The sequence below is a fragment of the Eubalaena glacialis genome, chromosome X, assembly GCF_028564815.1.
Source record: "Eubalaena glacialis isolate mEubGla1 chromosome X, mEubGla1.1.hap2.+ XY, whole genome shotgun sequence".
NCBI classification, from domain to species: Eukaryota; Metazoa; Chordata; class Mammalia; order Artiodactyla; family Balaenidae; genus Eubalaena; species Eubalaena glacialis.
In genome coordinates, this window is record NC_083736.1 from 89,854,777 (window position 1) to 89,870,045 (window position 15,269).

The 15,269-nt window shown below is 35.3% G+C and overlaps 1 protein-coding gene and 1 pseudogene across 4 annotated transcripts in view; both read left to right on the plus strand.

Moving 5' to 3' along the window:
* Window positions 1–15,269, plus strand: part of DIAPH2 (diaphanous related formin 2) — an 878,028-nt gene that overhangs the window by 357,636 nt on the left and 505,123 nt on the right. The gene's annotated exons all lie outside the window — the stretch shown is intronic.
* Window positions 12,620–14,748, plus strand: LOC133082637 (uncharacterized; annotated as a pseudogene).

Below are 15,269 nucleotides of genomic sequence, written 5' to 3' on the forward strand. Positions count from 1 at the left end.
ATAAAATTTTGAGGAATGACCTTATGATGTTTTCATTAGAACCTAAGGGAGAGAAGAAAGCCAAAACTCTGATAACACTATACAGAAAGTTAGAGAAATAATGGAGAAAACCCATAATTCAATAAACCTTATGACATAATGTATTCCCATATTTTTGTCCCAGCATCTTTCCTTATAGGAGTTGCCTACCTGTATCCAATCTTGTTAATAGCAGTTTAACTGCAAATGCTAGTTGCGCCTTTCTGTTTTCTTCAGTCAATACACATTTATTAAGTGCCCACTTTTTTCTAGGCACTGTGCTGAATGCTGGGGAGACAGAAATAAGACTCTGTGTCCACAGGCAATTCAAGTATAGTGGGGAAGATAGGCAAATAGATTATTATCATAACATGTGATAAACACCAGAAGAGAGGTTAAGTAGGGTACTGGAGGACCACTGAATTCAGTTGAAGGGAAGTAAGCAAGAATTCAGAGTGGATGTTGATGCCAGGTGTGAGTTTCAAAATCTTAATAAAGATTAGTCAATGGAAAAAGGAGATCGCGGTAGCAAGGAATTCTAGACAGAGTGGAAGTACAAATCGAGGCCTGTGTTATGGTATGAGGAATCAGGGTGTATTCAGAAAACTCTTAAGTTGTTTGGTATAGCGAATGGGTAGTGTAATTCTAGGGAAAGTGGTAAGAAATAAGTGTATAGAAGCAAGTAGGGGTCAACTCATTAATGGCCTATTCTGCAGTATTTAGGAATTTGGATGTTTTTTCCTAAAGGCAACATGGAATATGAATTTTAAGCACAGAATTGACATTTTCACATTAAAACATTAGATCACTCTGATTATGGTAGGAGAGGTGATTGGGGCATGGTTGCAGGTATGGAGGGGACATTTGGACTTGAGGAAGAGAGACCTGTCTAGAGCTTATTGCAGTAGAAATCTAAGCAAGACATTGCACACGTCCAAACGAAAGTAGTGGGAATAAAGGCTGGTACAAATTCTGTAGATGTAGAAAGTATAAAATTTAATTCCTAGAACATGATAAGGGCTATTATATTACATTACTCAATTTACTAAATTATAGTTCTGTTTCCTGAGGTTATCCCTGTCATCTTTATTGGGATTTCGAGTGGTGACTGGGCAATTTAGTGCCCAAATCTTTGAACTAATCTCAGTTTTATGCCACTATATAGCTAACAGTAGCTATTATGTGTAGGATTTTTACCAGTCTTATTTCTCTAACTTTTAAGCTCTTGGGGGCTGGGGTAGCATCTCTCTCACTCTTGTCCCCCTTTATATCTCCTATTACTAGCATATTCACTTTAAAAAGCACTCAAGTCCACAAATTTTAGGGTAAAAAAAAGAATTTGGAAGAGATTACCCCAGTTACCTGAAGACTTGTATAATGTTTCCTAGAACATTTTATTAAGAATATATTATAAAAACTTTATTTGTACCCTTTAAGTTTTGCCTAAAGGGATGGAGCCCCTTTATTTAAGAGAGTCTGATTTGTATAACTACGTTGGCGGTTTTATGTTTTTCTCAAATAATGCAGTAAACCTATTTTTGGTCAAAATAATTTAATTTCCATTGCTAGCATATCTGTTGGGATGATTAATTGTTTATCTCACACAGTCATTTGCTGAAGGGCTGCTCTATTTGAAGGACTGTAATACCCATGTAATAAGACACCATGGTGCTCTTAGGGAACACATGTAAACCATTGTATGGTATCCTCCCCAAAGGTTCTGTATTCTGTATTCTGAAAGTCTCAAGTCCATTGCACCCGTCCACAACAACTTTTCTTCTTTTTCTACTATAAAAAAACAATTCCTAGTAGGCTATTAAAAATTTTGTTGAGAATATTTGATCTTCAGATATAGTTAGGTATGCCTAGATGCCTCCAGATCAGATATCCATTCTATGTCAAGAAATGAAAATGTCAGATTTTTAGGAGTAAGATCAGAAAACAGTTAAAACCAGTTAGGAACGTTAAATATTTACAATCCTCACATTCGAAATGTGCTTATTTTCCGAAGTAAGATAATAGCACTGGAGAGCAGAAAGATTCCAGATCTAATAAACTGAGTCAGTTGCGTTAGAGTTCTAGTAAATGCCATTTTGAAAGGTCATCTCCATTAGTTCCTCTGTTGCTGTCCTTGAGGTTTTTTTCCTCTTTCTCTCTCTTCTTTTCTTTTTAAAATGATCGCTGGTGTACCATAACTTACTTTTAACTAAATAGAGAACTTTATGAATTATTTAAAGCCTCTATATTTAAGCAAAATAAAGTAATAGAGAATGTCTAAGTAGTATAACAACATAAGTAAACACATATTTTCTTCAAAGAGAAGAGCTGGAAAACAAAAGTCACTATCACAAGGATTAGCAAATTCACTCAGGGTCAGATATTTTGTGATACATAAGAATAATTTTTTAAAAAGTCAGTGGGGGCTTCCCTGGTGGTGCAGTGGTTGAGAATCTGCCTGCCAATGCAGGGGACACGGGTTCGAGCCCTGGTCTGGGAAGATCCCACATGCCATGGAGCAACTGGGCCCGTGAGCCACAGTTACTGAGCCTGCGCGTCTGGAGCCTGTGCTCTGCAACAAGAGAGGCCGCGATAGTGAGAGGCCCGCGCACCGCGATGAAGAGTGGCCCCCGCTTGCCACAACTAGAGAAAGCCCTCGCACAGAAACGAAGACCCAACACAGCCAAAAATAAATAAATAAATAAATAAACAAAGTAAACAATGCGTTTAAAAAAAAATACGTTTAAAAAGTCAGTGGACCAAGGTAACTTTTCAAACTCTTAAAAATAAACTATAAATATTGTGTAAATCCATATTTTGATGATTATGACGTTACAAGTAGGTATTAAACACAAGGGACCCCAAAAGAAAATACACATAGATGTAAAGGGTAAAAGTGATTTAACTTGCTCTTTTTTTTTTTTTTAAACATCTTTATTGGGGTATAATTGCTTTACAATGGTGTGTTAGTTTCTGCTTTATAACAAAGTGAATCAGCTATACATATACATATATCCCCATATCTCCTCCCTCTTGCGTCTCCCTCCCACCCTCCCTATCCCACCCCTCTAGGTGGTCACAAAGCACCTAGCTGATCTCCCCGTGCTATGTGGCTGCTTCCCACTAGCTATCTGTTTTACATTTGGTAGTGTATATATGTCCATGCCACTCTCTCACTTCATCCCAGCTTACCCTTCCCCCTCCCCGTGTCCTCAAGTCCATTCTCTTCGTCTACGTCTTTATTCCTGTCCTGCCCCTAGGTTCTTCAGAACCTAACTTGCTCTTTTGATGACAACTCTTTATATTTATATATAAGTTGTAATTAGCATGAAGGCAACTGGTCTACCAGCTGGAGCTTTTTTTCAGCTGGGAATGTCTTAAGTCAATTTCTTTCTTTTTTTTTATATATCTTTATTGGAATATAATTGCTTTACAATGTTGTTAATTTCTGCTGTACAACAAAGTGAATCAGCTATATGTATACATATATCCCCATATCCCCTCCCTCTTGAGCCTCCCTCCCAGCCTCCCTATCCCACCCCTCTAGGTCATCACAGTGCATCGAGCTGATCTCCCTGTGCTCTGCAGCAGCTTCCCACTAGCCATGCATTTTACATTTGGTAGTATATATAAGTCCATGCCACTCTCTCACTTCGTCCCAGCTTACCCTTCCCCCTCCCCATGTCCTCAAGTCCATTCTCTATGTCTGCATCTTTATTCTTGTCCTGCCCCTAGGTTCTTCAGAACCATTTTTTTTTTAGATTCCATATATGTGCCTTAGCATACGGTATTTGTTTTTCTCTTTCTGACTTATTAAGTCAATTTCTTAAACTTTCTATTGAAGGTTATTGATAATTTAACAGGGATTTCAAATTTAAATTACACAAATCTGAAGTTATTAATTTTGTTACTTTTTGTAGAGTAGGTATTTTTAGTGGATATGTTTCTGAGACCGTGATACTGTTTTGTGAATTAATCTTAATGGCAAATACTTTTATTACTGCTAGAAATGAAAAATAAAAGGGTACAGGTATTGCCAGATAGCATTTGGTCAGAATCGTTTGTATATAGAAATTAGATTTTAAAAAGTCAACGAAAAAGAGAAAATAGTTATTTCAATAAGCATTGCAGTCTACTTGTATTATTGACATGTAGATAATTAACAGTTTCAAATATATTCTGAGTAGAAACACATACATGATATAAATTGGTCTTTAAAACAATCTGTATGGTATATACAGGACAGATTTTTTTTTTCAGTGTTGTTAGCCTAAGGTTCCAAAAAATAGGAAAGTGAAAATCAATCTGGAATTGTCAAGTCTGCAAAATATCTTACCTTGGGATTGTACAGAACTGGTTCTGAAAGAAAAGTCAGAAACTTCATCCTCCAGCAATGTTCTTTCATAACATAGGACTGCAAAAAAGATAGAAATCAAACTACCGCCGTGTAACAATTTAAAAATTAATCCATACCTGAGACCCCTGCACCACTGTGTTATTTTAACATAACTTCCTTCTGTCACTTATAAAGAACTGGATTCAGAACATTATAGTTCAGGCAGGAATATATTACCATTGTAACTACTGAACACTCTCTGCTACCTAATTTTTAAAAAGGGCGTGTGTGTGTGTGTGTGGCCTGGATATCCAGTAATCTAGGAAAAGTCTCTGTGTAACAGTGAGCCTGGTATTTTTCTAGACATCGTTGGTCTCAGAGGTCCCCATTAAAAAGAATAAGGATTGCTACTTCTCAAACCTTGTCAGATACTGGGCATATTACCTGCATTCACAATGGAGGCATTGAGGGTAGCAGTCTACCTTTGTGATAACCTTGTTTATAGACTTACAGAACATATCGACTACTGTATGCATCATTTCTACAACACTACCAGAGCATTGCTTGTAAGATTTTGTAAGAAATACACAGGAGAAAGGAATCATAGGTCTTGGATTCTGCAATGTCTAACCCAGTCACAGTGATGCAGTGCTCAAATGAACTATAGCAGATTTAATGAGCAATCTAGGACAGAGACACATGTACTGGACACACCAGGGGAAGAGATTACGTGTACAGGGACTAATTATCATGAAATATGAATACATTCATATAAGTAGTCTTGATCTATGGGACTCCTTCATTATTGGGAATGATTTTTGTGCCAAGTTAATGAAGAGAAATTCAGGCATTATGCTGTATAAAGAATTTTAAAATAGTATTTTAACTTTTTGATTCTGCATAGTCTCAATTTCTAGAGCACAAAAAAAAAAAAAGAAATTACATATCATGAAATAGTATGATCAAATGAAATGGACCTATTTTCTTCAAAGTCTCAAATACACAAGGTGGGAAACAGTAGCTATTCTTCATAGAACCAATTAAGTTGATTAATGAGTAGTTTGATAGAGATGTACTAGATATTATCACTTTGATATTTTAAATAAGGTGATCTGGGCACATTATATTCCAGAATATATGCCTCTAGCCAGAGTGTTGAAAATCTTGGATTCAGTTCTTTGGGGGCTATAAGATGTCTTTACCAAAGAAATCATCAATTTTGAGGAAAGATTTAGAGAGAGAATGGAATTAATTTGTTTTAAGTTTAAGGCTTATGGGAAGGGGAACCAAAGAAGTGGTAGGAGGAATAATATTCAAAAACAGATTTAACTCCAGTTGAAAAAAATACAGGAGTATAAGATCCGTCTGAAAATTAGACATTTCATTCAATTTAAACAATATTTTATTCTTAATTTAAGGTTTATAATTTAGCATAAGAACACCTAGAATTTAAAACTACTTTTGATAACTATTAAAGACTCTAAATTTGAGGAATTATTTTCACCACTCCCACTCCCTTCAAAACAGTTCGGCATTAGATTCCTCATTTAAATGTATGGCTAGATTTTATGTAAAATACACAATTAATGTTAATATTTTTTTATTTTATATCTGACCTCAGTAACATTTTTCATGTGCTTTCTGTTTGCAAACATCTTAGAAACTACTACAAAGACGATATTCTTGAAGAAAAGTCAGTGTTTTGCGATGTGAAATTAGAACAAAAACAGCTAAAATAATCCATATATTTATTTTATAGAATTCTTCTAAGAAACAGATTATTTGTATGTAGGATCATAGTGCTATGTGCCATTTTAACAGAAAAGCAGGCTCTGTATGGCGCTTACCGTGTCCAGTGCTCTCATGGTTGCCCACAATACTAACTCATACCTTTATATGCACTCACTGGGTATAACTGGAGCAGAGGGTCAGTAGGGTTGGTGATGAAAATAGAATAGGAATAGTAATAAATTTAGAAATAATTATCATTCTATCTGTCCCAGCTTTGAACAAGTCAAAAAGCACATGGTGTTTTTCATTTCACTGTCAGGACACTTTTGAGGAGAGAGTTGACTGACAAAAAGTGGGTCATGAGTCAGACTAAACTGCTCTTTATTTTATGCGAACATGCTTAACTTTAGGGATGTTAACTTAGGGATGTGCAGTAGATATATGACAGTCATCAAAACAGCAGAGGATACTTGCTGAGTGTTGAGCATTTAGATTGTGCTACATGATGTGCTAGATGAGTTTACCTAAGACTCTTCATTTAACGCTAGCAGATCCCTTGTGAGTTAAAGGAACTATTTTTTAACCTCAAAATTGCAGTTGAAGAAACAGAAATTTATAAAGATGAGCATTTTGCTTGAAGTCATACAACTTTTAAATGTAGATCCAGAATTCAATCGTCGAATCCACTTCAATACAATTGAATTATATAATTAAACATTGAGATGAATGAAAATTTCTCTTGAATCAACTTTTTGATTTAGCTGGCCAATAGATGACCTCATTCCATCTTTTGTGTACTGTACTGAAATATTGCTGTTAGAAAATCATCCTAAGCTTTCTGCTGCTGAGATCTCAGGCATGTATGTATTCTCTTCTACTTCTTCCACATACCTTTTGTTCTTGCAAATGCTTGTAATTTGGCCTCTTTGTCTTGACACTGTAGTTGCTACACCTAGTGTCTCTTTCCCTTAAGGGTTACCTTGGGGGCTGTTTTCTTGTCCCCTTTCATGTCCATTTCTAGTATGTATGTTCATTTATACCATTTAGAAAGCATAGAAGAGATATTTTTTAAAAAGATCTCTTGAATTTATATCACCTAATTGTGATAGCCACTCTTACCATTTTGTTATGAATTATTGCAGTGATAGTTTCTCTGTGTTCTTTTTTTTCAATCTGTTTTATATCCTTTTTTTTTTTTTAATAAAATAGTATCTTACTGTATATATGGTATATACTATATTCTGCTTTTTGAGCCTAATATCTTCTTGGGACATAAACAATAATATTTTGCAAATACGTGATTTTAATGGCTGTATAAAACTCCCTCGTAAGGATATACCCTGATTTATTTAATAATTCCCCTGTTGTTCAATATTTAGATCATTTCCAATTATTTGGTCTTATGCCACATGGACTAGTCTTGTATATATTAATCTTTTTGTAAATCTCTTATTGAAATTACTAACAGAAAGGTATGAGTTATCTTCAACTCTTGTTATGTATTGCTAAATTGTTTCTAAAAACCTGCTCAAATTTAGATTCCTACCAGCCGTAAATGAGTGGCAATCATTTAGAACCATCACCAACAGAGTATCATAATTAAAAAATAATTTATCATTGATGACTGAAAAACTGTATCTCATTGTTTTCATTTGTTTTATTTGCTTGCTAATTATGTTAAACAGGTTTAATACATATTGACCACTTGTGTTTCTTTGTCCGTTATTTGTTCATATTTTTTACTCAACTTTATATTACAGGGATAGTATTTTTCTTATTTCTTTAAAGATCTTGTTGTATGTTTATAGTAACCCTTTGTCACCTTTGTCGCAGTTTGCAGTTTTTTCCCCAGAGTTTTCATTTGCATTTTAATTTTGTGTTGAACTTTTTTAGCAAGAAGTAAAGTGTTTTTGTTTGTTTGTTTTCGTGGAAAACTGGTGGAACCATTTAAACCAGAATTTCCCATATAGGTAGAAAAATTTTACTTTAGTTACTCCAGGGACACAGGGGAGAGTATAATGATTGTAATATAGACTCAAGAGAAATTATACAAGTAGTGATATTCATTATCCCTGGCTTCCATTCAGAGGGAGCTAAGCTTTGTTATTTTCATATTCCCCTTCCTGAGTCTCCATCTGTGACAGTCTCTTGGCAGGGTTTCAATCCACTTCTATCGTTTCTATTTGTGGTTGGAGCTGAGCTAGCTTTTCCTGCTCTCTGGGAGGAGTTCCCTGTCACTGTACACATATTGGCTTGGAGCTCTTGTATTGGCAGAACAATATATGCATAGGTGTAGAACATTCAAGTTTCCTAAGACTCAAGTGGGTCATAGCTATGTCATCAAACCAAAGCATATTCAATCTGAAAGCGACCTTAAGTCTGAAAATCTCACTGTGCAGATGAGTCAAACCCAGAGACACTGCTTTTGTTTTCTTTCTCAGGTGTGCAGACTTCACTGGAAAATGGTGAACTTGCTTGAGTCCCGGACAGCCACACTATGTTGTAGAGACTTTGTTGGTATTGATCCCATTACACTTTTACTTTGTACTCATAATATATGGGAGTATAATATTTTCTTGATCTAATAGAAGCTAGGCTACTATAGTGCATGATTCTTTCTTGTCAAAAACTCTGTGAGACTTGGCAAATAACCTAGCCATTTGAGGGTTTTTCCAGAATGTGGTGTCTGTGGTGGTGTTCTGTCTATGGTGCTATTATGAAAAGCATTCATTAAACACACTTATGTGTTTGTTAACATAGGGAGACAAAAAGTAACTGTTTTTCACAGTTTACATAACTTAACAAACATATCTCAGTCAGTGTGTGTGCTACTTAACTCACAGGTCTCACAGCAGTTTGGGATAGCCATCATTTCCCAGCTTGGAATGTTGTAGGCTGGAAATATGTTGGGGCCTCAGATGAAATATATTATTCCCTCCTGACCTGACAGGACTGTAGCTCACATCATCAGATGTCAGGGCTTTCAGCAAGCCTGCCTCTGGGTGGTTTATCTTTCCCAGCGATTTGAGACTTGTGGTTGCATTGAATGTACTTTGAATTTCATGTATATCTCAGCTTTATTAGTCTGTATTTGGGTTGTTTTGAGGGTTTTCATTTTAATATGTAGATTGACACATTTTTATACGTGTTGCTGGAGGCGCTTTTGCAGTGCTACATTTTAGAAATCAAAATAATAAATAATACATACGGTGTTCATTGTTTTTCTTTTGGTTGTCTTTCTTTTGATGACTGTAACCTTTCATGGGAAGTGTTAGTAACAGGTCTTTTATTCTTCTTGCTTTTTGTTCTTTTTCCTGTTTTCAAAATAATAATAATAAGTTAGCTTTTCAGACAGGTCTGGCATTTCTTAATTTGAAAATATACTGTTCATTTTTTTTTTTAATAGACTTTCTTTTTGGAGCAGTTTTAGGCTTACAGGAAATTTAAGCAGAAAGTTCAGAGTTCTCATATGCCTCTTCCCTCCCCCCACAGAATTTCCCTTATCATTAATGTGGCACATTGGTCGCAATTGGTGAACCAGTTTTGATACATTATTATTAACTAAAGTTCATAGTTTACATCAGAGTTCACTCTTTGTGTTGTACATTCTATAGGTTTTGACAAATACATAATGTCCTGTATACGTGTACTGATATTTGGCTCATCCTTTGATGATGGTGTAGTCACTTCTTTGGCTTACTCATTCATTCATTCATTTAGACTGTACCTTTCTCCAGTAACTATTTATTGAGTGCTCAATAAATAAAATTTGTTTATTGAGTGTTAAGACACTCCGAGAGACTCTGCAGGAAGTCACCAACCTATGCACCCCAGTGATGAAATGAGGTAATGTGTGAGAAAAGGCTTTAAAAGGGAAAACCCTTTGCTGACCAAATGGTATAATAACTGACTACTGATTTTAGATTTCTGCTTGTGAAGTGTTTCCCTAAGTTCAACAGGGGTGGCATGTTCCAATTATATTTCAGACATTTATTTGCAAGGAAATGGTGTATGGGGGCTGTTTTAATTGGTGGCCGTTCTGGGCATTTTCCTGTTTGTGATGGGCATTTCTTCATGTCTTTCTTATTAGAAGTTAGTGGAGGCATTAGAAAAAGCAGTATTTTTCCTTGGAACTAATTATTCCTTGCTTCTGGGAAAGTGTAAGTTAATGGGAAATTTTGACTTCACTTAATGAATTTCCCCTTGTAAATTTTCTGCAATAAGTCTATCAGTTAGTGAGAAAGAATGCTAATATTTACATTCCCTGAATGGGTCAAAAATGAATGGGTGGATCATTTTTTTTAGTGGAACAAAGCATTCCAAATAAATAAATAAATAAATAATAAGTAAGTAAATATCAGCAGAAATGAGGAGTATAAATGTAGACTTATTTGAGTTAATTTATTTTCTTTTCTAGTTCTATCATTCTTTTTCTTTTTAGTTGTAAGATTATACATTGACTAGCTGGCCATGATGCCTCCAGGCTAGGCGTTAGCATAATTTCTTGGTAAATTCTTAAATAATCTGCTGACTATTGCTCTTGCAGAGGTTAGTTTTTATTGTTCTAGCAAGAGTTTAATTGAGAGCATATGATTTGAAGTCAGGAAATCTGAGTTTAAATCTTAGCTGCTATGCAACCAAGAGCAAATATTTTACCTTCTCTAAATCTCAGTTTCTTCTGAGTCATGATAATAATACCTTTCTCATATGGTTGTTAGTGTGATTAAATAGAATAATGTACATGGAAAACATTGCCATTAGTCACTAGTAATTTGTTGTTACAATAATGACTGTTATATTGTAATAGACCAAATTGGACTTCTTCTTGATCCATGAATACATTTCTAATGTTTCTTACACAAGTTTATTGAACATGGGAGAGCTTTCTTTTCATAGCTAATGGCTGTGCTTTGGAAAAATTTCCTATTCAATGTAGAACTACAGTCCTCTTTCTATGTAAATCGGGAAGCTAGTACTTTATTTTCTCCCTCTCAGGCTTCTGATTTATGTTTTCATTGAGTGAGTATCGGACCATTTCTAATGTCATAAGATAAAATCCAGAAAATAGATGAGTCAGTCATTGAAAATAAAGTCTAGTCAAAATTCTTTTAACTATATTACATTTTAAAATAAGAATGCTTGGCCTTTGAGTTTTACTATCATAATATCAGCCTTTTTTGTCTGTGTGTGTTAACCTAAAGGACTGAAATCCTATTTGTGCTTATTTTTGCTTCGTGAGGTCAGTTCAACTTTGACAGTCCCATAAGAATAAAAGAAATGAAACAATTATCACTAAACTGGAGAAACTATTCCTTATTATCATCTTGTTTATTTTGTTTGCTACTTAACTTGGCACTGAGGAAAAATTTAAGCGAGTTTATGCTGAAAACCACTGCTAAAATTTGAAACTCACCGTAATTGGTCAAAATAAATCATTTTTTCAACCGGCTGTTTTTAAGTAGCTATAAATTCGATTGAAGATGCTTTTATTTTTTAAATTTTTTTAACATCTTTATTGGAGTATAATTGCTTTACAGTGTTGTGTTGGTTGCTGCTGTATAACAAAGTGAATCAGCTATACATATACATATATCCCCATATCTCCTCCCTCTTGCGTCTCCCTCCCACCCTCCCTATCCCACCCCTCTAGGTGGTCACAAAGCACCTAGCTGATCTCCCTGTGCTATGTGGTTGCTTCCCACTAGCTATCTATTTTACATTGGTAGTGTATATATGTCCATGCCACTCTCTCACTTCGTCCCAGCTTACCCTTCCCCCTCCCCGTGTCCTCAAGTCCATTCTCTAAGTCTGCGTCTTTATTCCCGTCCTGCCCCTAGGTTCTTCAGAACCATTTTTTTTTTTTTTTTTTTAGATTCCATATATACGTGTTAGCATACAGTATTTGTTTTTCTCTTTCTGACTTACTTCACTCTGTATGACAGATTCTAGGTCCATCCACCTCACTACAAATAGCTCAATTTCGTTTCTTTTTTATGGCTGAGTAATATTCCATTGTATATATGTGCCACATGAAAATGCTTTCATTTTTTAAACAACCTTAAAGTTTGGATTTTTAAATCACACTTGTCTGACAGTATCTGTAGATTAAAATGCATGGACATTAGTTTTGATAGTTCAAATTTACTTATTTAGATGTTTAAAATGAGATTTCTTTTGTGTTACCCAGAGTGAAAGCTGGCAAAATCAAGTGGACATTGTTTTTTGATAATAAAGTTCATATATTTATGGCTGCAAATGTTACTGGGATTAGACTGTTTTCCGTGTTGGCATTTTTTCAAATGAGTGAGTTCCTTTTTGTGAATGTGGACAAGCTTCACCAATTTTAGCATTTCAATTTTGGAGAACTTAAGATGAGTCATTTTTCACAAAAGGCTTTATCTTTTGAATTCTTTGCTCTCTTTGCTTGACAGAGGGAGAGGATTTGATGACTTTTTGAAAACTCCCTCTGCTACTTAGCCCTATAGTGTTTTAGTTCCCTGTAATAAAAATGGAGCAGAGAATTGAAAGGCCAAAGTCATGGACACAGAGAAGAACAGCCAATTAAGAGGACGAAAAGAACAATCAAAAAGGAGTGAGAAACAGGAAACCACATTGTCCCCCCAGTGAGAAAGGAAAATGTTTCAATAAGAAAAAGTAATCAACAGCTTACTTCTTTAGGTAAAAATAGTGATATTTTGCCTTCTCTGGAAGATAATCTTAATGGTACATTGCAGAGATTTTGGAGGAGGGAATTGTAGGTGTGCTTTTAATATTTATAAATTATTTTGAGGGCCATGCATGAAGGCTGTCTCTACGTATAATCCCAATAAAATAACACCGCTAATACAGGTGAGATATTAAAAAAAAAACTACTTACCATCTAGTGAGCAGAGACTTTCTTTCCCTAATTTGCATTTAGAAAGCTCTAAATTAAAATGCTAAAAGGAAGGCAAACAGTTTCAGCCAGTGCTGCTGGTATTGTAAATACAACTTGCTTACTTGATATAATTTTAAATAAATACTCTCGACATTAAGACATAATGCTTTCTGATCATGTAATGGTAAACCACAGAATAATAGAAACATGTTTGAAATGGGCATAGTTTTACCACGGTGCAATATTAATTGTATGCTTCTATATCTTCAAATTAATTCGTGACATCTCTATACAGAGATAGACTTGTATAAAGGAAAATGAATAACTTTTTTGTCTACAAGAATGTCATTTCATTTGTGAACCATTATAACAGAGTTTCTGTCTAGGCATACAACAATGGAAATATGTAATGTTGTTTTATCTTCCAAAAATACTTTGCTGTATAATAAGAAATTCTAATTTGGCAGTAAAAGAAAATCCACTAAATAGACATATATTTTATATTTATATAAAATTTTTTGTTAAATCTTACACAAGACAAATACCATATGATATCACTTATATGTGGGATCTAAAATATGGCACAAATGAACCTGTCTACAAAACAGAAACAGACTGACACACATAGAGAACAGACTCGTGGTTGCCAAGGGGCAGTGGGGAGGGAAAGGGATAGACTGGGAGTTTGGGATTAGTAGATGCAAACTATTACATATAGAATGGATAATCAACAAGGTCCTACTGTATAGCACAAGGAACTATATTCAGTCTCCTGGGATAAACCATAATGGAAAAGAATATAAAAAAGAATGTACATATGTGTATAACTGAGTCACTTTGCTATACAGCAGAAATTAGCACAACATTGTAAGTCAACTATACTTCAATAAAAAAACATTTTAGAAAACCTTATACATGACCAAATAGACACTCAGTTCTGCCTTGTATTAATAAATTGCCTAGTATGTTCTCTTCAACATAGCTAATTTATACCTTTTCTCTTCTTTAACCTCTTTGATGACCAAGTTCTCAATCCCCAAAGCACACACCACACAGATACATACAGACAAACAGATATACACACACACTCTGATTACCCGCATCACAATTCTTTGACAAATCTAGAAGCACTCAGTTAAGAGTTCCTTCATCTCCCCCTGTGAAATCTACCAAATTGCCCTGCATCTATAAGTGTACCATTTCCTATGACTGTGGATCAAAAGAATCCCTCCACCTGTGGAAAAGTAGCCTGTCCACTTGGGCAGTGGTTCCCACTCTTCAGTGATTTATCTCCTTTCCCCATGCTATATTTATTTTTTCATTGCAAGTGGATCATTTTCAGCAGCATACTAACATGCCCTAGTATCTCCTCTCTTGAAAAAAAAAGAACCACTTTTGACCTCATCGCCCTCTCCAACTGTTACTAATCTCTATGCTTTCCAGAGAGCAAAACCCCTTGAAAGATTTCTCTGTTAGTTGCTGACTTTGCATTCTCATCTTACTCTCTTTCTTCAGTCCCCTCCAACTAAACTTTCATCCCCATCATTCCACAGAGTCTACTCTTGTCAAGATCACCAGTGACCTTCAATGTTTGCTTTGTAATTATTGTTTTAACCTCTCAGCACCATTTGATACAGCTGATCACTCCATCTCACATGGAGGACATTTATACATAACTCCTTACTCTCTGGGTTTCCTTCTTCTCCAGCTCACTCTTTCTCAGTTTGTATTGTTCACTGTTTTAGTTGCTTTTGAGATATGTCTTGGGGCTGGAGTCAACAAGACTTGATGATGAATTGGATGTGTGGGATAAAAGACAAAAAGGAATCAAGAAAGACTCCTAATTGTTTGGCCCAAGCAACTGGATGATGGTGCCATTTATTGAGAAAGGGAAGACTCGGCTAGTGGTAGGGTCAGAGTTAGGAATGAAGAATTTTGCTTTGGCCACGTTATGTTTGAGATACCTTCTAGGCAGAGATCATAGTGAAGATGTCAGGTAAGTAGTTGGATTTGAGTCTGGAATTCCAAAGATTAATTATAGCTAAAGATATCAATTTAAGATCATTGTCACACAGATCATATTAAAATAATGTGTCTGCATGAAATCACTTTTTGATAGTGTGTATGTGGAGAAGGAAAGGAAGTATGGGACCAGGCCCTGGTGTGTTCTATCAGTTAGAGATTGGAGAAGGGAGGAAGATTCAGCAAAGGAAATAGAGGAGAGTATGGCCAGAAAAAAGTGGAATAATATGGTGTCAGAGAACCAAGATAAGAAAATGTTCCAAGAAGGAAGATATGATCTGACAGATT